The sequence below is a fragment of the Canis lupus genome, chromosome 33, assembly GCF_048164855.1.
Source record: "Canis lupus baileyi chromosome 33, mCanLup2.hap1, whole genome shotgun sequence".
Lineage (NCBI taxonomy): Eukaryota > Metazoa > Chordata > Mammalia > Carnivora > Canidae > Canis > Canis lupus.
The window spans coordinates 5,474,601-5,495,339 of record NC_132870.1 but is presented as its reverse complement, the minus strand read 5'-3'; positions in this window follow the sequence as shown (position 1 = coordinate 5,495,339).

Here is a 20,739-nt window from a genome sequence, read left to right as displayed (position 1 = left end):
TGAGGAGCCAGTATCTGAATTACAAAAAAAACTCCCCAAGGGCTCATGATGTATTCCAAAATTTCATCTAAATACAATTCCTTGTGCTACCCTGTATCTCCTAAGAAAGAGTAAGTGTTACCATTCTTCTCCAGAAGTTTCACGGATTTTGTTGTTCATTGAAGCTGTCTTTCTCCATTTGCTTTTCCTCTGAACAAATATCAAAAACTTCCTAGTATCTCTGTGCTCTTTCCTATGGCTCTTATGGTGATATCTGAAGGTTGGCTTTCAGAGGAGATGATAAAGGCAAGAACACCAGACATCTCAGTCTGTATGGAAGACACTCTGATTGGTTTCAATAAAATAACCCAGAGAAGATGATACTTAGACAATGAGTTATCATAACAAAATAATTAACTGTCATATTATTTGATTCAATTACACTGTAGTGCTTTTGTTTGGACTTGAGGATGCAATCCAATTTCCTTTTGCTAAAACCATGCATGGTCGTAAATTTTTATTATCTTTATCTATGGAAACAGACTACTCAGGATGACTAACATTGTGTGGCCTGTTGACTAAACATTTAGATAGAGCAATAAATCTTGATGAACTTTGTCCAGTGCTCTTACAAGTAGAAGATTAGAAAATGAGATGTAAAGTAAATGACTTAATGAGTAACTCCTACTCTTCAGAGGCAATGGGGTTGTGGCTTATTCTAGAGACCCACAGTGGAAGCACAATTCTTTCCTTTTAGCTTCCCTTAGAAACCTCAGGTTTCTATCCTAGTGGGTCCTAGAGTCCTCATAGGAGCTAGATGTTTGTGAAGGACACTAGAATATGCTTTTCTTCTGACCTCTATCTGCCATGCAAAATACAATAGAAATGAGGGCAGCAAATAAGTAGGACATTTCCCATTACTTTTATAGTGTAAGTGGGTTATTAGTTTAACTGTCTTAAAACAAACACCTTAAAAGACATGTTAAATAAAAATAACTAGCAAAAGCCCAGACATAGTACAAGCATATAGAATCAGCTCAATGATGCTAACTCATATAACAGGCTATGACATGGCATGACATTTCATCTAAGAATCAATGCATATTATTCAGTTGGTGAAGCTTCCTATGCCTGTAAGGGGGTTTTCATATGGGAAACAACAGACAATTTATTATCAGTGATTTTGGTAGAATTTTACACTTACTGGGAACTTTTCTACATTGCACTTGCTGGAGATAACCACCAACCAAATGCCAAGACCACTGGGGCAACATGCTATAAAATAGCATTCATACATTTAGAAATACTCTTTGTAAAATGAAGATCTGCTTCAAAAAACAATCTAAGGCTTTGTATGCTTCATTCTGTTGGGTCTCAAGATAAAAGAAAATGTTGGTCAGTGTGTGGGGTTAGATGGTGTGTGTGTGTGTGTGTGTGTGTGTGTGTGTGTGAAAGGGATGCAGTATTTATCAGAACTCCGGGCTTAAAGGTTTTTAAATATGTGAAGAACTAGAACAAGATCACATGCTGACAATGAGAATGTAATTTCTTTGTGTTAACTTATGTCTTCAAGCATGGGAGGCCGTTAGTAGCTTGGGGCCCTGATCTAGACAGTAGCAAGTTTATTGTCATTAGATCCTTTTAGTCTCTGGGTGCCAGAGTATATGTGACAGCAGCACTGACATTCATCTCCTTCTTTGCAGACAAAAGTGAATCCTTACAGCTCTAGCCAGGACTTCTAGAGAATGTAGGACAGACATGCTCTCTTGCTTCTCCTCACAATCCAGGCATATGCTTATTCCTGGGACAGAGCATTCACTTGCTGTGTGGCTCACCTTCGCAGACCAACAGCACATAGGTGTCACTGTGACAACCCAGCCATGGTGTGTGCCTTTCCATGCTACACGTCACTAAGCCTGGTACCACACATTAGAAGACAGAGAGTTTGTAGCATGAGGTCAGTTTACAAACTCTTTTCTTATAAAAAGGACATCTCGGGGGGTCTTTCATAAAATATCATTCCTTTTTTAGGTCCTATTTTTACAGGGAATTGAGCCAGCAAAGCTCTTTTAAAATCAGTCTTAACTTATTAAACATTTCATCAACCCTTTTCAATATGAGGGATATAAACTCTAAACGATTAAAAGTGGAAAAATGAAGTAGTACAATCTTGCAACAATAATATTCCCAAGTCAAATAATTTTAGAAATATCACATGGTATTTTCCGTAGCCCATTAGTGAGACAGTATTGTCCATTCAGATTTGGTTTTTAATTGTTCCTTGAAGGAAATTTTTGTTATAGTGTGGCCCTTTTTAGAAAAGTTTGCCTGTGGGGCTAGCATATAAATTTCTAGTGTCACAGAGCCAGTTTGTCTTCAGGCATTTTTTTTCCCTATAAAGGAATATAATCCTATTTAAAGTGGTTTGTTTCAAAGCAATGTACTCAATATGTAGGCTGTGGGGGAGGAGGAAATTACCAATATAATCCAAGGTCTGGCTTCACACTTGATGGGCCCTCAGACTCACTGGGCAAAGTAAGGAGTAAATGGAATACAATTAAACGGTCCAGTAAGGCGGCAGGCAGTGCTAGATGAATCGTGTAGACAAGAGTTTTAGGAATGGAAGTCCTGCCAGCCAGAGCAAACTCATGTGTGACCAGGGCTTAAATATCTTTCCCTGAGGCCTTTGGATATTACGTACAAATACAGAAGGATGGAGTGAAGCAGGTGGAAAGTGGTGTGAGTTCTATAGACTTGGTGTAGCAACAGTTCTAGGGCTCATTGACCCAAAATGCCATGGCAGTTTTTTTTTTCTTTCTTTTTTAAAAAAGATTTCTTTATTTATCTGAGAAAGAGAGAGGGAACAGGAGGAAGGGCAGAGGGAGAGGGAGAGGAAAGAGAATCCCAAGCAGACTTCTCGCTGAGCACCGAGCCCGGCTTGGGGCTCGATCTCCCGACTCTGCGATCATGACCTAAGCCAAGATCAAGACTCAGACCCTGAGCACTCAGGGGCCCCAGAAATTTCTGTTAAGCTAAGCTTAATGCTCCTGAGTCTCCTAGGTGTCTGACACAGTCTCTTCATATGCCTAAGGGCATCTTTTTTTCTTTAATTAAAGTCAAGTGTGTATCTGTGGTGAACTGAATAGTCTAGTAACTTTGCTTTCTGCTTCATACTACTACTAAAAAGGTGAAATTCACTGTGAGTCCAAGTCAGGGAAGCAAGCTATATAGCTATATCAGGTCAGACAGACTTTATTTACTATCTCAGTGAGGATCTTGGATGTAATGTAGACTCTGTCATTGATTATTTCAGTCTGCAGTACAATCTGTATTTTCTATTTGCAGAGATAATATTTGCTACTGGAACCAAAGCCCATACTGGAGACTTGTGCCTGGCCCCGGGACTCGTTGTAACAAAATGTTAGAGTGTTTGGGGGAGATACCAGGTCAGATCTCAGGATGACTTAAGTTAAAGAGTAATCTTAGAGCAAACAGGGCAAATAAAAGCATTCCATCTCAACCCATTTCACTTACTCTCCCCTTACCTTCAAGTCCCCTTTTTAAAAAAATGAGGTTTAACTACAAAGTATGGGAATGATTCTTTGGCATGTTCTTCCTGATGCCAGCCATCTGGCAGGACTATTCTTGGTAACAGAAGCATCTTTTAGCTATTATCAGTTAATGTTGGCGACACATGCCGCCATCTTCCAGCATTCTGGGGAATGCAAGAGCAAGATCACAGGGCTGATTCTCATTTTCTCTCACCCTAGGCCCAAAAGCAAGTATGTGAAGGCTTACATGGCAACACAATGTGAATCAGGAAAATTTGTGTTCTGACAGAACCCTTTAAAAATAAAGAGTGACCTGGGGTATTCTCAAGGTAAGATTGAAACCTCACTCACTTCTCATATTAAAAGATGTCCCCTCAGACCAAACCTGGAAGAAATGTTTCATTTTCTTCAACTCTAGAGTCAGTAAAAGACCTAACATTAGATACATTTCAGACATTGTTAGAAGTTAAAAAAAAAAATCTATAAGGCACATAGGATCTAAGCAAGTTCAGGACTGTGTGGTCTGAACACACGTGGGTCCGAGTAGGCTGTTGTGGCATGTGCTCTTCATCACATTAGATTGATGTTTGGAGCTATTGGGAGTTCATTCTTCCTACGTGACTGCCTACATCTTAGCCCAGGGGGAAAATCACAGGATCCAGAACATTTCCCAAGTGGGAGTTGGGTCAGATTTTGTGTCTTTCTGCGAGACTGAGCCATTCTATACGGAGGTTGATGGCCATTTCATAGATGAGATGTGAGCATTCCATATAGCCCATACTCAGTGATCTGAAGACATTCGATTTTTATTTAACCTCTCCCGACTTTCTTTTCACTAATTGTCAGTCCATGGCCTGTGTTCATGAGATTGCCAATCATCTTACCTGGTGTTTTGGATGACAATGTATTGATTATTTATATCTCATCTACTTCAAAAACTTTTTGAGATGGTTTGGTGAGTCTTTTGATCTTTCTAAAGATGGTTTTGGCTGAAGGAAATGGGCAATAATCCTTTTTTTTCTCCTTACCCAATGTGGCTTGCCTTGACTGATTCAGGAAAAAGGCCACAATTTGTTGTTGTTGCTGTTTGTTTATTTCTTTTTTAAAAAAGAGATTTTATTTATTTATTCATGAGAGACACAGAGAGAGAAGCAGAGACACAGGCAGAGGGAGAAGCAGGCTTCCTGCAGGGAGCCTGATGGAGGTCTTGGTCCCAGGACCTCGCGATCATGACTTGAGCCAAAAGTAGACACTCAACTGCTGAGCCACCCAAGTGGTCCTGTTTGTTTATTTCTTAAGGTAAGAGAACATGCAGCAACATCATTCTGGAAAAACAAAACAAGGTGACAGTGCTCTTAGTTATTAGATGGTAACAGAAACTAATGGAAAATCCTTTTTAATAAGCTGTTTCCGACATTAACATACAACTTTTCAACACAGAGATCATTATCATTCTAACAGACCAAAATACTTTGCTGTTGTTTTGCATTCAGAACTTTTTTTTAAGCTTTCCTCCTTTCAGACATGGTTTCTGCTATCAAAAAAAAAAACCCAGCCATTTCTGGTTTATATTTATACAGTACCTAGTATGTAGTAAAGAAAATGTATTACACTCCTGTGTTTACATAGATTTTTCCCAAAAGAAGAAAACTGAATTGAGTTCAGTGTTCTACTGGATCAAAATGAGTATATATATATATATATATATATATATATATATATATATTCATATGAGGTTTTTAAAAGATTTTATTTATTTATTTGAGACAGAGCAAGAGAGAAAGAGAACAGGCATGCATGAGCAGGGGGAGGGGCAGAGGGAGAGAGGGAAGCAGACTCCCCATTGAACAGGGAGCTCGAGATGGGGCTCAATCCCAGAACTTTGGGATCATGACCCAAGCCAAAGGCAGCCATTTAACTGACTGAGCCACCCAGGTACCCCTATATTGGAGTGTAGAAAGAGGTTGCCTATAAGTAACCAAGTTGTAGACTTGCCATTGCCAAGTTGTAGACATTTTATTTTGCTCACAAGATTTTGGGTAGCCATGACAGATTTGGAATAAGAAAAAAACAGAGAGAGAGAGAGAGAGAGAGAGAGAAAATGTCACTCAGTAAATTGCATAGAGAAAAATCTATATTTCACATCTAGTTATATGAAAAAACACCTATTTTCCCCCGTGGCCCATTGAAACAAATTGTTGGAAACAGGACTTTTACTTTGTATGAGGAAAATATACATTCCACGCTTTAGGTAGAAACTGAGCATGATAAACAGCGTGTCTGGGGAAGAGGTGGGAATGATTTGTTTTTCAAATATGAAGTAAATGTATGTCCGTGCTATGACAGATTGGGGCCAGGGGAGGGGGAGACACAAGAGAAAAGAAATTTTCCCAGTATTGGGGCAAGATAGCATGAAGGGTGAAGGACATTCCTTGGGTCTCTCTCTAAAGATGCCTATTGACACATATAATGAAGATGCCTATGTTGACTCTATGAACTATGCTTCTTGTTGAGCACAGTAAATGTATTTTTTCCCCTCTGCATTTGCCCCTAAATTTCTGGAAAGTTTATATCCAGACATTAATTGTCTATCACATAATCTGTGAGATCAGTGATTTATTTTTTAAAGACTTGCTAGTTGATAGAAGTGATCTACCCAAAACCTGGTTCACAGCCTTAGTTTATGGTTAGGATATACCCACTGCATCCCAAATGGCTTCACTGGCAGTCTCCATAGGATCCTTTGTGCTTTCTTTGCTTCTGTCTACTGATACCTCTTGTGTGTTCTAGCCAGGCCTACCAAGGATTGATTCTCTCTTGCAAGGGGCTGTGGCTCTTCCTCTGAACCCTATGATACTTCAAACCCTTTCTTGTCTTATTATATTAATAACATATTAGAATTATTAGTATATTAAAATTATAAGTAATTTATCTTATTAGTAATTCTAGTAATTACTAATATTACTAGTGACTCTATCATAGGTTAAATTAAAGGCAGCAGACATAATAGAATCGGTAGTGATATATTGCTAACATATTAATGTATAATATATAACACAATATTAATATATTTGTATATAGTAGCAATAGACAAGTCAATCACTCAGTAAATCATTTGCCAAATATTCTTTTATTTTTTTTATTTTTTATTTATTTTTTATTTATTTATGATAGTCACAGAGAGAGAGAGAGAGAGAGGCAGAGACATAGGCAGAGGGAGAAGCAGGCTCCATGCACCGGGAGCCCGACGTGGGATTCGATCCCGGGTCTCCAGGATCGCGCCCTGGGCCAAAGGCAGGCGCTAAACCGCTGCGCTACCCAGGGTTCCCCCAAATATTCTTTTAGATCTATTATCAAGACTGTTAATAAAACAAACACAAATCCTTGTGAATATAGAAAGTTATGTTCTTCTGGGAGAAAACAAAATGGGCAATAACTGTAATAAATAAGTAAATCAAATAGTTGATAACTACTATGGAAAAATTAAAAAGTAGAGCAAAACAAGGAAAACCAATAAGACTGGAGGAGAATGGGAGATAGGTTGCAATTTTTTTTTTTAATTTTAATTTAAATTCCAGTTAGCATGCAGTGTAATATTAGTTTCGGGTGTATAGTATAGTGATTCAATGCTTCCATACCACACTGGGTGCTCGTCACAGTACACTCCTTAGTCCCCATTACCTATTTGACCCATCTCCACAATCCCCATCTATAGTTAAGAGTCTATTTCTTGGTTTGCCTCTCTTTTCTCTCTCTTTTTACCCGTTTGTTCATTTGTTTTGTTTCTTAAATTCCACATATGACTGAAACCAGATGGTATTTGTCTTTTTCTGACTGACTTATTTTGCTTAGCATAATACCCTTTAACTCCATCTGTGTCATTGCAAATGGCAACTTCTTTATCCATTCATCAATCAATGGACACTTGGGCTGCTTCCATAATGTGGCTATTGTAGATAATACTGCTATAAACATAGGGGAGCAAGTATCCCTTTGAATTAGAATTTTTGTATTCTTTAGGTAAATACCTGGTAGTGCCATTGCTGGATAATAGGGTAGTTCTATTTTTTATCTGTTTGAGGAACCTTCATACTGTTTTCCACAGTGGTTGCACCAAGTTTCCTTTCCCACCAACAGTGTGAGAGGGTTTTCCTTTCTTCACATCCTTGCTGATACCTGTTGTTTCTTATGTTGTTGATTTCAGCCATTTTGATAGGGGTGAGGTGATATCTCATTGTGGTTTTGATTTGCATTTCCCTGATGATGAGCAATATTGATCATTTTTTCATGTGTCTGTTGGCCATTTGTATGTCTTCTTCAGAAAAATGTCTATTCATGTCTTCTGCCCATTTTTAAACTGGATTATTTGTTTTTTTTGGGGGGTTGAGTTTTATAAATTATTTATATATTTTGAATACTAACCCTTTATTGCATAAGTCATTTGCAAATATCTTCTTCTATTCTGTAGGTTGCCTTTTAGTTTTATTGATTGTGTTCTTTGCTGTGCAGAAGCTTTTTATTTTGGTCTAGTCCCAGTAATTTATTTTTGTTCTTGTTTTGATAGGTTGCAATTTTAAATGTCATAAGCATCATTGAGAAGTTGAGTTTTGAGCAAAGGCTTGAAGGAGAAGAGGGAGTTCTCTGCAGGACAATAGATGCAGGTAGAGGAAACAGCCAATGCAAAAACCTTAAGGCAAAGATATTCTTGGCATGTTCAACAAACAGTAAGGAGGCTATTGGGTCTGCCACAGAGGGGAAGAGTAAAAAGAGATGAGGCCAGGGACCAGAAAACAAGGGGTGCAGGGTCAGGGAGCTAATTATAAGTGCTCTTACTAGGAGTGAAATTGGGAGCTGTGAGAGGGTTGTAATCAGCAGAGTGACATGATCTGATTATAAAAGAATTACTCATGCTACCTGGGAATTGAGTATAAGGGGGCAACAGGAAAGGCTGTGAAACTAGTTGGGAGGCTGCTTCAGTAATCTGGTACAAGATGAGGTGGCTTGGACCTGGTGGTAGCAGTGATGGTGGGTGAGCTATTCTTTTCTGGTTCTCAACAACAAGATTTCCTTCTCAGATCAGTCACATCAGATCCTGTGAGACTCCTGAGTGGCATCCTTTGGAGATCACTGTTTAGTGCTATTTGGCTTTGGATATGTCTGTCTGTAGCTCAGGTTAGAGAAGATGATAGCCCTATTTCCTTGTGTTTCCTGGTTCAGCTTTCTAATTACATATTTGGTATGCATGTTATTTCTTGTTGATGAGCTTTTTCCTTTGACTCTTGTGGAAAAAATAAAAATTAACATTTGTTTAACAGCTCCACAGATCACGCCCTATGTTGGAAACTTAAAATGTGTATAATCAGTTAAGTAACATCTATCAAGTGCTTACTGCCAGGCATTGTGTCAAATACTTTTACAAAGGTGATCTTATTCAATCCTCTCCATAATCACATGAAACTACTAGTGTCATCCATTCTTATAGATATTATGTCTGCATAAGACTATCTCATAAGAAGCAGAGCAGGGAATCAAACCTAAGTTTGTCTGGAGCTCTCAAGTATTTTGCTTCCCATTTAGTCCTCGCTTATGATCCGCTGAAAGGCTGTGATGTAAGAATTATTGTCTTCATGTAAGTTTAACAAATTTCCAGTCAACATGTTATTATTTTCTATGGCTAATATGTATGTATGTGCAGACTTTCTCCAATTGGCTTATTAGTTCCTTGCATATAGAAAAATTGAGCATATGCCATAGCATCAAGTGTGATGCCTCAAGCATAATTAGGGTTGAGTAGATACAAGTTGATTGATTTTGTGCTGTGTTGTTTCATGACATCATCTTACACCACATGCAGGGTCAGATTCTACTTCGTTATGCTCCCCAGAGTACACATAGCATAGTGTGTGCTCCAGAAATGTTATTCACAACATATGTTTGTTACTTAATCTATTTCTATCTTTGTGATTCTGCAATGACTCTTTCAGCTCTCACCCAGCTATTTTGTCTGCTATGACTCTTATGAGAAGAAACAAACAATATTTTTTTTTCTAGAACATTTTTATTGTACTCCCACTTGGGTGGATAAAAATGAAACTGACATCAGGCCTCAAACAACAGCAGTGCTCACATGGACTTACTTTTCCTATCTTTACCAATCTCAAGAGATCTGCAGATTTATAGGGTTCCTAACTCATTCAAAAGATGCTACGAGGGAATTAGAAAGAGATAAATAGTCGTTCTAATGAGGTCAAGGAAACATGGACAGATATCACTGGCTGATGTAAAGAAGAGCATGAGCCTATTTGCTAAGCTAGGGGTCAGAAGCTTGGGCTCATGAAGAAACATAGGAGATCCTATAAAGGATTATATGTCAAGGTCACACTAGCTTCTTACCCTTCATTGACTAATCTGTTATTAGACTATGCTGGGGGTCTCCACTTCTGCAAAACAGGCAAACAAACAATAACCACAAGGAAACACTAAAAAGCTCATTTGCCCATCACCTAATGAAGTATTCTTCCTTTATCTTACCTTAAAAACATTAATTTTTCCCCCCAAAGCAGGTCTAAGTTAGCACTGGCTGCCATAACAAAATACCATAGATTTGGGGTCTTAAACAATGGAAATGTATTTCTTACAGTTCTAGAAGCTGGAAGTTCAAGATCAAGGTGCCACTTGATTCAGTTCTTGATGAGAACTTTCCCTGGAAGATGGCCACCTTCTTGATGTGTCTTCACGTGGCAGAGAGAGAGAGATTATTTGGCTTTTCTTCCTCTTCAACAAGTATGTTAATCCTATGTGATCATGACACTACTCTTATGACCACATTTAACAATAATTACTTCAGTAAAGGCCCTATCTCCAAATATAGTGTCATTGAAGGTTAGGGCTCTGAGATATGAATTTTGGGAAGGGGGCAGAATTTAGTTCATAGTAATATCTGTCTTTGTGATTTATCTTAAGACTGAGTTCTATTTATTGACTTATTGAATGTAAATTCTCTTTATAGTGCTCTCACTATTTAGGAGTTATCTATTTTTGCAATAGCTGAGTGCTATGTTATTCCTATTTTAAGATGAAATGCACAATAACTTTAACAGTGAAAGCACATACTTAAAACCACCTTGGGGGCCCAATTGCTACTGTTATTTGTGTGTCATTAGAAAATCTCATTAATGATTTAGAAAGTCCCCAAAATTATGAGACAAATCTATTCTACTATTAGCTCTAGGACATAGATCATCCTTTTCAGGTATACTAATTTCTTTCATTGAGCACAGATCACATAATAATAATATTCCAGGTTAACTTTAATATCTGTATTTTTAAAAGCCATCATATATCTTTGTTTCATAATTTAGTCAGAATAAAATTGTGTCATTAAACCAGCAATGGTAGGAGGAAAAAGAATATTGTTGATTTTTCAGCTAATCTATGTCTTCCTGACTTTATAAATGACGGGTTTTGGCTACTTCATGGAAATAGCTGGCCAATAAAATAAAAGAAAATAAAAGTAGTCAAATTAGGGTGTTTTTTTTTTATCAAATGTAAGTAGCAAAGACTGTACTGTTTATCATTCTTTGTGAGTCTAACATAAATATTGATTTTAAAGGCATATTTAGAATATGGGCTGTCAAATGCAGATCCCTTTGATAAAACTCAGAAAAAGGAAGGAGTTTCAGAGATCTTTAAGCTCAACCCCTTTTTTGGTAACTGGAGCAATTATTACAGAGGGAGGTAGGAAAATAAAAAGAGCCCTCATATCCAGCATAATCTGGACTAGAATTGGGAGCCAGTTTTTGTCCAGTTGTATTAAGCTGCTCACCAATATCATCCCATTCTAGATTTAGATTATTTCCAAAATATACTTCCATGTTCTTTCTGTATCCAATAAAACATCCCTAAATCAGTAATAACTGAAATATTTCCCAATGAAAAGGGTTTGAAATCTATGAAGTATTCTTAAAAGAGCATGAGAAGTGGCCTTTTCTTGACATCCTGTGTGGTCATAATGTCTATAAATTTTTATATTAAGTTTTCTTTCTTATGAACTTACAGGTTTAATATATATATATATATATATATATATATTTTAGATTTAAAGAATTTTCCTGATTGTTTTAAATTTTTGTTTACTAGTTCTGTTGCTCCAACTCAACTCTTTTGCTTTAGATTCTTTTCTTGAATTTCTGAAACTTGCCTCCTTTGCTCACTAGCTGTGAAGAATCTATTCTTGTTAGCTAGATTTGGTGACTAGTGGAGGTGAGACTATTGTGTGAGTCTATGTACAGACTTTCAGCAAAGAATTAGTGAATTGTCACCATTTTTTTGAAGGCTATAAATATAAAAGAATAGGGATGCCTGGGTGGCTCAGTGGTTGAGCATCTGCCTTTGGCTCAGGGTGTGATCCCAAGGATCCCAGGATCGAGTCCCACATTGGGCTCCCTGTGTAGGGGGCCTGCTTCTCCTTCTGCCTATATCTCTGCATCTTTCTCTGTGTATCTCATGAATAAATAAGTAAAATCTTTAAAAAAATACAAGAATATATCTGCATATCATATTTTTAAAAACATATTGGAGTCATTTCCTATTTCAAAGTGGCACATGATGTGAAACAGCTGAAATGTTTCAAAAATGTGGCAGATATATTAGAAAACACATGTACATGAAAGACTTAAATCTTGTATTGGGTCTGATAAATAGCATGAGACTCTCAGAGGATTTGAATATTTTCCAATATGTGATATACTGAGAGTGCTGTCGTATTTATGTGGCTATGTGGTCAAACTCAAGCATGAGAAATGGCTTGGTTTTCTCATGCAGGGTGGACAGAGTCAGATCATTGTGTTGAACTCAGATATGGTAGATACCATACACATATAATGTTCATATATATGCATTATACAACTGTAAATACAAATATAAACACAGACCTACATATAAATATATAAATGATCAGGGCTCTGACAAGAGATGAGCAGACTTTATTTATTTTTTTAAAAAAAGATTTTATTTTTATTTATTCATGAAAGACACAGAGAGAGAGGCAGGCTGTAGAAGCAGGCTCCCTACAGGGAGCCCGATGTGGGACATGATCCCAGGACCCCGGGATCATGACCTGAGCCAAAGGCAGATGCTCAACCACTGAGCTACCCCAGGTGCCCCAAGATCAGTGGACTTTAGACTTCAGGTGAAGGAGTTCTGGAAAAGGGAAAGAAGCACTGAAATCAAAGTTTTCAAAACAACAAACAAACCCTGCAAACAAACAAAAAAAAAAGCAAAATGAAGATAATCCACTTTGCCTCCCTCACAGTTGTTTTCTAGGACCTTGATGAACCCAGGTAACAACAACTGCTAGGAGTCTTGAATACCAGAAGCCAGGTTGCATAGGCTCCATTTCTTACTAACCATGACCTGGGAAAAATTACTTCTTTTTGTCTTTGTTTCTTTAAAATGAAGATGATGATAGTACATACCACGTGGATTGTCATAAAGGCTGAGTGAGTAAACATATGTAAAACACTCAGAAACATGGACATGACCTATCTCAGAGGATGGGCCTGGGCCAAAATATAGGTGGGGCAGAGAGAGAAGAAGCATTTTCTCTTGCTATTCTCAAAGTCAGTAGATTTCCCAGCTTTAAAGCCTGTAAAAAGAATACACTGGAGGGATAGATACCTGAGTGGCTCAGTGGTTGAGCATCTGCCTTTGGTTCAGGTTGTGATCCCAAAGTCCAGGGATCGAGTCCCATATCCAGCTCCCCACAGGGAGCCTGCTTCTCCCTCTGCCTGTGTCTCTGCCTCTCTCTGTGTGTCTCACATGAATAAATAAATACAACCTTTAAAAAAATACAGAGGAAAATATTACATTGGTAAAATGTCAAGCTTACAACTTCAAAATGAAAATGCCCAAAGAAATGGGAGCTCAATGGATCTCATTGTCATAGTCATTTTACAGAGGCTCCAAGGTTGCTTTATTAAAGATGGAAATTCAATCATTTCCCAATCAAATTATAGAGGAACAGATGAGTTAACATTGTTTCATAGACCTTTCACCTTCTGACATTTGAGTCAGAGAAAAGGAAACACTCAGCCTTTATTTTATACGTTATTTTTTCCCTGTTATCCGAGAACAGCTATTCCTTCTCAAGTCAGTAGGGATCTCTGAGAGTGCAAGCTGCTCTCTACGCTATCGGGTACTTTGAGAAGACATTTAGGTCATTATAGCAAGACACAATGAGATTAAAACAAAACAAACAAAAATGAACATGCTTTATAAGTGTCATAAAAGTCATATTAAAATACTTTCTCTTTAAGATGTAAATTAGATATCTTGGGCTGTTTTCCTGTCAAGATTTTTCTATAGAGTGCTTTGAAAGGTACAACAAAAAACACAAACCCTCTCAATAATTTCTAAATAAATGCTTCCAATAATGCTTATATTTAGGCTTTTTAGGCTGAATCATTATTCTGGGAACTCTTTTCTCCTTCAAAGATGCTAGAGTTTTCTCTCTCCCTCTCTCTCTCTCTTTTTCTCTCTCATTAACATTTCAGAGTAAAGCAATAGATAGCTTTATGCCCTTAGGGTACTGGAAAGGGCAGATTGTTTCTCTCCCTAAAAGCATGTAATTTTCATATTTTGTTTTTCATTGTTTAATATTTCCCTGGAAGAAGTCTTGGAGGAAAGCAAGGTTGGTTGGAGATTTATATGTTACATATTAACTGAAATGTAAGGGTTAATGTGAATAAGCAGTGTAATCTCTCTAAAGTCATAGGACACATAAAATCTTTGATCTCTCCAGCAAAAAAACAAGATTTGTAGCAATGGTTTTAACTTTTAGTTAAGAATGAAGAAATGGGAATTCAGAGGTTTTACATGTCAGACTTATGAAAGTCTGATTACTTGATGTTTAATAGCAAGAAAGTGATTTGTAATTAAAGTCAATATGGAAAGAAAAAGTTGTACATGCTTAGGTGGCTCAAATACCTTTCCTCTTTGATTAATTACCAAATGATTGGTTAATGCAACCAAGTGAATTAAATTGAATAACCCATCAGGGAAACAGCAATAGTCATTATCTAGTTGCTACCAGAGGTTATTTGAGTATACATGTTTGTGAAGGAACTAAATTTCTACCAGCAATCTTCCATATCATATCTAATTGCATTCCAGAATCCTCAGAGTCCAATGAAGGTAACAGACTATGAAGGGGAGTGACCAGATGATGCAGCAATGTAGAAAATTTGCCTGAAAGATCAGGAAGACAGATGAGCCTCAGGCTGTTGTTCTAGAAAGAGGCACTCCGTGATCTAGAAGGACTATGGGAGTTAGGGAGTGCTTGCATAAATAAAGGTGCAAGAGAGAGTCATATGGAAAGACAGAAATTGAGTTTGTAGTAGACAAGTCACCATTTCTATATATCCAGGCCTGACTTCTAACTGTTGGCATCATAGATTCTTTGCCTGAAGGCTTTCTGACTGCCAGGGGAAGCTAGAAGTAAAGGGGAAAGGGGAATTATTGCCCTCCACCAGTCACTGACAGGAGCTGGTGGGAAAAACAGCCACCCTCCTCAAGGAATGATTGTGGTGAGTGTCCTGCAGTGATTCCCAGGGCTCCCAGTGGGAATAAGCCCCAACCGTTTACAGTGGAAACTGGCTTGATCATGTCCTTATAATTGGCTTTCTTCTCTTCCTGGTCTCTCTGCTCCGCACTTTGCCAGGGCTTCCCGGTACCATCTTCTAACTGAACAATTTACGCTTGAATATTGTCCAGCATTAGCTTCAGGAGGAACCTGAAACTAGGACAACTCAACCCAGCAAAGTACTTGGAGAAGAGGAAGATATTTTTTGTCAGAAGATAGAAAATGGTGATGTGCATACATTTCCTTCTTCTTCACCACAAAGGCCACCTACATATACAGATGGGAGCAAATTGATGCCATAGTAGCTCTTCCCAGTCTCTCTCTTTGGAAGAGGGCTGATGGTCTCAGGTATCATTCAATTTCTCCCTCTGTGTTTAGTTGGTGGAGGTATGATGCAGGAGGTATGCTGCCATGGAGGAAACCCACACCTTGTCGCCTCTGCTCTTGCTATGTACCCTTTGAGGGGGTCTACTCCAAGTGCCAATTTCTGCCACTTGAATGATAGCCAGGCACTAGGCAAGATCCATAAAGGGTTGTTCAGTCCTCCTTCTCACAGCCGGACCCACCACTGCTCAAGAGATATCCACTGACGTCCTGCAAGTTGGAGGAGACTTCTGCTGCTAGAGTCCAACAGCAGAGACCTCACAGTCCTTCCTCTCAGAGCTCTGAGAAATCTTCACCAATATGTTCTCAGGCTAGTCAGCTGTAGCCTCCTCACAGGTCTGTATAAAAGTTTACTCTCTCTACATCTCCCTGAGGTACCTGCTGCCTGGCTATAAGCACAGCATGATGACACTGTTTGGAAGGCACAGATCGCCCATGTGGTATTAATTGATCCCACCGTTTCGCTGGGTATTGACATTGTCACAGCATAGAGAGAACTAACGATTACACTCAATTTCTTTCTTTTTTAAGATTTATTTATTTATTTGAGAGAGGGAGCACACGTGCAAGCAGGGGGTGGGGGAACAGAGAAAAATAGACTCCTCATTGAGCATGGAGCCAGATGTGGGCCTGATTCCACAACCCTGGAACCATGACCCGAGTCAAAATCAAGAGTCTGATGCTCAATTGACTAGGCTACCCAGGTACCCTATACCCAATTTCATGTAACTTGACATTTTTGTATTCTTTTGATGAGGTGAAGAAACATTTCCCTTCTTTTGGAACACTGGGTGGGCAGGGATGAAGGAGGCTATGCTGTCTTCCCTTCACTCTGCTGAAGTCACAAGCTACTGCCTGCTGCACTCCCTCATCTCTCCTCCCTAGGGAACATGCTCCAGAATGCTCCATGTCCATGCATAATTTCCTTCTGGAATCCTCAGCAAGGGGGATATATCCTAGCCATGTGTGATGCTCAGGATTCAGAGTGCTGCCAGAAGGTGAGCAGATAGCCAAGGGTATGATAGAAGTTGCCTTGGGTCCCTTAAGAGAAAAGAATAAGGCGACCAGACTGAGGGGCTTTGGGGGAAGGGGAGACAGGGGTGTGAGGAAAGCAGGGCACCAAAGTGAGGCAGGACCCCCAAGCGAAAGGCTCCCCAGGAGTGAGAGGACAATCATTCCAAAGGGTTGAGTGTGTAAGGGGTCCTAGGAAATATTACCTCTGTTTCCTATATCCTGAGCAAGTACAGAAATAAAAGAGAAGCGAGAGAGACCAAAATACTACTTTTATTTCTGATTGAATGAGATGCCCGTCTTCCCTGCCAGGTAGGAATCCAGCTACCTTAAAGCCTCCACAATGCAAAGTTCATGTGAAGAGATCATACAGGGATAGAGAAAAAGGCTGGCCCCAGATGTGTGAGTGAGCAAGACTACAGTTTATTCCAGTCTTAGAAATTATCCGACTGTAGCAGAGCAAGTTGCTAAGATAGAACCACCTAGCTGAGCCCTTTCCATGTTCTTGACCTGCAGAAACTGTGATTGATGTTAAATGATTGTTGCTTTAACTCACCAAATTTTGCAAGGTTTTTGTTATTTCTGTTGATAAATTAGTGGACTCCTATTTTCTTTTTTGAAAAACAATGTGATAGGGGATCCCTGGGTGGCTCAGCGGTTTAACGCCTGCCTTCAGCCCAGGGTGTGATCCTGGGGTCCCAGGATGGAGTCCCACGTCGGGCTCCCTGCATGGAGCCTGCTTCTCCCTCTGCCTGTGTCCCTGCCTCATTCTCTCTCTCATGAATAAATAAATTAATAAATAAAATGTATTTTAAAAAAATAAAAACAATGTGATAACATCATTTATGGACGATACCTGTTACGATTTCTATCAACAGTCATGAGTATATGTGTGCATGCGTGTGTTTAGCTATTTTCAGTTGAGTGTATCTTTATGAATTACCACTATTATTGATTTCAGAGTCCACCTAACCAATAGTACTCACCAAGGGCCTGAACCAGGAAATGTAGAAGCACTTCTATCAATCTCCCAGGAGATGCTGATGCTGATGGGCCAGGGACCACACTCTAAGCAGCAAGGCATTAAGCTATGTTGTTTTTCATACCAGTTGCTGGCCTAGATTTTGCCAGTAGGTTGTGGTTGTAGTAGTTTGGCGATAATGAATTCTCATTCCCTCATAGGACTATACTACAGGATTTACAGTAACAGCAGAGCCGACCAGTAACTTGGTAGTACTGACCCTGCACTGGTGGGTTTTTCAGATTCTGCTTCCTCAAGGTCTATCTATTCTGTTGCTGTCAGCCTTTAAGCATGGCCCAGTTATAAGGAATACATTTCTAATGTGACATGGTTTTGAATTGTGGCCAATATGTTCTCCCATCTCTATAGATGGGATATATTTAAAATGAATAGAAGGGTTCATGTGTATTAGGGTTTTTTCAACCTTCTGGTAATTCTCAGAAATCTCCAGATAGAAGCTTTTAGAACCCTTACTAATGGGAGAAGAGTTATGTTACCAATATCCAAGTAGTCAATAACCGCATTAGGTTGATATTCATTCTTTTCTTTCTTGTTTTAATTTTAATTTTTTGTTGTTTTCTTAAACTAACATCTAAATAACCATACATTCCTGTTTTAGGTGTCAGCTAATAGTGGAGGAAAGCTAGGCAAGATTTAAATATATGGCAGCAATTTAATGCTTAAAGAATGACTCCCCTATGCACCCAGTTTTGTAATGGATTATAGTAAAAAGGCAGGCTAGACAAATTTCTGGGACGCCAGGTTAGGCGGGGCTCTAGATATTCACTCAAATGTATAAAAAGCCAAGACTCTAATTCATTTCTCTGTTAGTGCATTATGGATGATGTTGCAAACCTCTCAGTTGAACAGCCCTGAAATGCAATTGGAACAGCATTTCTTGAAGTGTTCCAAGGTATGATGAGAGACAATTGCAATAAAGGATGGAAGAAATGAAGGAAGAAAGACTGTTAAATTTTGGGAAATACTAAAAATAGTTAAACAGAATTCTTTCCTGAAGGACATCCTACAGTCTTTACAATTGCGATGTGCAGTGAGTTTCAAGTGGGAATTAGCTACTCTATGCCTTTCCCAAATTAGATTTAAATAGAAAACCACTTTTTTGGGGCATGAGTTAGAAAAATATATATCTTGGGGCAACTTTTTAAAATACCCAACTTCCTTTGAATATCTGGTAAGAATTTTATAGGTGTTTTCAACTCAAATGTCTTTATGAACTGCATGAAAGCCTGAGGCAGGTAGTGGTAGAGTCTGTGACAAATTGGGAGATACTATGCCAATCTAAAACAACTTTTTTTTAGATTTTATTTATTTATTTACCTATTAATTATTATTATTATTTTACTCACAACCCTGAGATCAAGACCTGAACTGAGATCGAGGTGCCTTGATTTTATTTACCCAATGTAGGGCTTGAACTTACAATCCAGAGATCAAGAGTCACATGCTCTACCAACTGAACCAGCCAGTTGAATTTAAAACATTTAAATTCAAATTTCTAAAAGCATTCTTCTGGCCAGGTATACTTGTTGGTTATTGCTGCATAACAAATTGTCCTAAAGAAACTAGCATTTTGAAACAAACCTGTATTAGTTCACAGTTTTTGTGGTTCAGGAACTTGGGAATAGCTTAGGTGGGTACTCTGGCTCAGGGCCTCTCATAGGACTGCAGTCACAGAGTTGCTGTTACAGGGCTACAGGATCTCTTCCAAGACTATTCATATGGCTATGGCTAGAGGCCTCAGTTCTTTGCCATATAGGCCTTTCCATAGGACTGCTCATGACATGGCATCTTGCTTTTTCCGTAATGAGTGATCTTATAGAGACAAAGAATAAACAGAAAGCTGTGGCACTTTTATGTTGTTTCTAATTTTTTGCAATTATAAAATAGATTGCAGTTAACATCTCTACAATTAAATACTTCAGACATGCACATCCATTTCCTTAACAAATTTTTAGGGGTATGATTGTATTCATACTGCCATTAGGACTCAGATGTCATTTCTTCTGAGATGCCTTCCCCAATCTCTTTGAAATGGACCTTTCTCCTGTCACGGGCTATTCAATTATCTTGTTTTACTTTCTATAGGATTATCACGGTCAATTTAAATTGTTTGATCATTTATTAATTTCTCTCCTCTTACAGAATATAAGCTCCTCGAAGACAAAGATTTTGCTTGATTTGATCATTACTGTATTTCTAGCATCTGAAATAGTGCTTGTCATGTGTTATGAGCTCAAAAAAGTATTTAATGAATAAATTAATGCATACAGGTTTTCATTTTCCTGTCATTGGCCTTACGCTATCATTAAGAAAAAAATTTCAAATAGGTGAAAACTGACATCTTGTTAATGGCATATTGTATGCCTTTGCTCACTGTTTAGGTTGACCTTTATTTTTTTCAAATGTTTACTGATGGCCGTAGTTCTACTTTTAAAAATTGCTCTTTCACATTCTCTTGTGAGAACCATAACATAGCATATAGTTAATCGAATCACTATGTGGTACACCTGAAACTAATGTAATATTGTGTGTCAACTACACTTCAATTAAAAAAAAAAAAAAACCTGCTGTTTCACATTCTTTTCCCAGTTAAGAAAATTGGGGCATTTGTTCCTTTTCCTATTGATCTATAACAGTTATTGATATATTGACTCATTGCCTGCCACTAACATTGCTGAGGCAAGTTGTACCAAATTAATTTCTCTCTGCAGGCCAGATCACTCGCAGGCAATCGACTTTTTTCAATTCCAAGATGACGGTGACAGACTGATAGTTTGAAAACAAGAATGACTGAAAGGACTCACTCTGTTCCTAGAAGTGTGCTTGCAGCTGCTATTTGCAGAATCCAAGCCTTTTGTTTGCTCTGCCTGAGTTTCTAGAGTTAGCCTAAGGTCTTTAAAAGTACTTCTTCATCAGACCAATGTGACAAAGCGGGGCCTCTTCATTTGAAGTTGTGCTTCAGGGAGTCCTTAAAATAGTCCTCCTGCCCCATCCTGCTTGGGGCTGCCCTAGTTTAGCTCACAGTTATGAAAGTTTCTTGAGTGTCTAGTGGTCGTCCGTTTCCCAAATGGGGTCAGTACCATAAAGCTCTGCCAAGATGAATGCCACTTTACTGTTGGAGTCCCTGGCTG